The sequence below is a fragment of the Mastomys coucha genome, chromosome X (genome assembly GCF_008632895.1).
Source record: "Mastomys coucha isolate ucsf_1 chromosome X, UCSF_Mcou_1, whole genome shotgun sequence".
NCBI lineage: Eukaryota > Metazoa > Chordata > Mammalia > Rodentia > Muridae > Mastomys > Mastomys coucha.
The window spans coordinates 75841071-75843319 of NC_045030.1; positions in this window are offsets into that span (position 1 = coordinate 75841071).

Genomic DNA, 2249 nt, shown 5'->3' on the forward strand with positions numbered 1-2249 from the left:
AACAAAAAAAAACTTCTCAGGAGTGCATGGGTGGAGTTGGGGCACTGGAACATGGGATTTAGCTGGTTTCTCCTTCAAACTCCATAGCTTTGCCTCCCTGTCCCCAACAGATTAGGCTTCATAGAAGCAGATCAGGGAACAATTCTGTCTGGAAAATACACAGATTGTGAAAACATATCATAACCTTCCAAAATCTTTGTGGTCTATGTGTGGTCTTTGTGGTCATATGTATCTCAGGAGTCAAACAGCACAAAAAAACAGAATAGAAAGCTAAGGATGTGGGGTGACTGCCTACCATGCATGAGGTCCTGGGTTTGACCACCAGTATAACAATAATAACAACAAAAAGGAAAAAACAATCCTTAGAGTACAACAGACTACATGATGCTTTCTTCTTCAGTGAAATAGGGACCTGTTATAGGAGCTTTAAAGCACTCAAGACACATTTTCATGGAAAGGAAATAGGCATATGTGATAGACAGATCAATACTAGCAAGAAAGCCATACAGTTTCGTCAATTTCTTAGGACACACTAGCTTCAGATGTCACCAGGCACTTTGAAAGGAAACTATGTTCTAGAAGTTGCTTACAATGTTTAAAGAGCTATGGGTATAACAAACAGCTAACTAGAGGGGCACCTGAGGAAGCAAACCTGTTGTAGAACATAAAAACAAAGTGAAGGATCCAACTCTGAGCTCAGGCTCAGATGTACGAACCTTGGAATTTTTTGACAACCAAAACTTGGGTGTGTTTGTGAAAGTGAATGAACTCTGTCATGTGTATTAACTTATTTTAGATCATTTGTACTTTTAAAGTGTTTGGATTCTTTAAGGTTCTGACATATCCAGGTAAGAAAATAAAAGCAAGTGTTTCCTAGGCTTTCTGAGTATGACTTGAATTTGAAGTTAAAAAAAATGAAAAACGAAAAGCCTATATATAAATATATTTTTCCAAATCCTTGGTGGAAATTACCCAAGGACCTAACAAAAATGTTATCTTTTTATAGAGATCTGACATATTTCAAAGAACCTAAGATATCAGCTTAATCATGTTATTAATTGAAATTGCTGAGATTCACTTAATTCCAACCACAAACCCAAAGTTCCCCTCTACAGCAATAATTACCTATTAGTGAAATTTTACTACCCAGGCCCAAATTGCTTTCATTTACATAGTATAACAAAACATGTAGAACTTGTGAGAGTCCTACAACATCTCAGCCACTTAGCACTATAAATTAGTCCATTCTGTTTCATGATCACCATCAATCACCCTGTATTTGAGCCTACTGCCTCACTGTTTGGGGTAATGATTCTAAACACTGGAGACAACATGCAAATGACTCAACAGAGCCCATTTGTGTTCCTGGAAAATTAACCAGGAGTACATATCTGACTATGAGTCAGGAATATCAAATTTGTGGTGGAGCCCATTTTTGTTTTGATCAACCTATACCCGAACATACAAGGAACCAGCACAGAGGTATTCCCTAGCAAGCTTTGCCCTGCGGGGATGCATACTTAACAATGTCATACTAGGGTCTCTCTTATGAGAACAATCTTTTTTAGATTCCATGATGACTTTAAATGTTTAGTGCAAAACCTCAGAAACATTGCCACTGCCACAAAAAGTCACCTGTGTTTTATTTTAAGTGATTCAGCCATAACCAAACTAAAAAGATAATGAACTTTCAAAGATAATTGACAGGAGTCACAGAGATGCGATGAACTCGCCCCATTTGGTACTGGCGATCCTGAGAGCTCCAGGATGAAGAGAGAGCCCGTTACATACAACGTCCCATTCCACTTATGTAACTGAATGATCGCTGGCGAAGGGAGGGGAGGGAGGGTGGGAAGACGCTCATATTCCGAAGGCACAGCACAGCATCCCCAAAGAACCAGAGCACCCTGCGGGCATGGTCTCATGGAAGAGCTTCGAGTGCTGAGGAACGCACAGTCCCTTGCCCACGGTTCCAGATGAGAACTACAACCATCTCTTTATGATGAGTTGTGGGACCTAGGAACATAATGTCTAGTCCTTTTTGTGGGTGGACAATAACCCCCAACTTGTTCCTGCCAAGTGGCGAATGGAGATGATGGACCGACTCGCTTGCAGTGGGGGCAAAAAGTCATGGAATGGGAGAAGAGGAGGAGGAAGCAAAACCCAGAGATGGGGGTAAGAGATCAGGAGCCCTTGTGGCGCACTCTCCCAACGGGAGGTGGACTGCGCACGCGCGCCAGTGAGAGAGA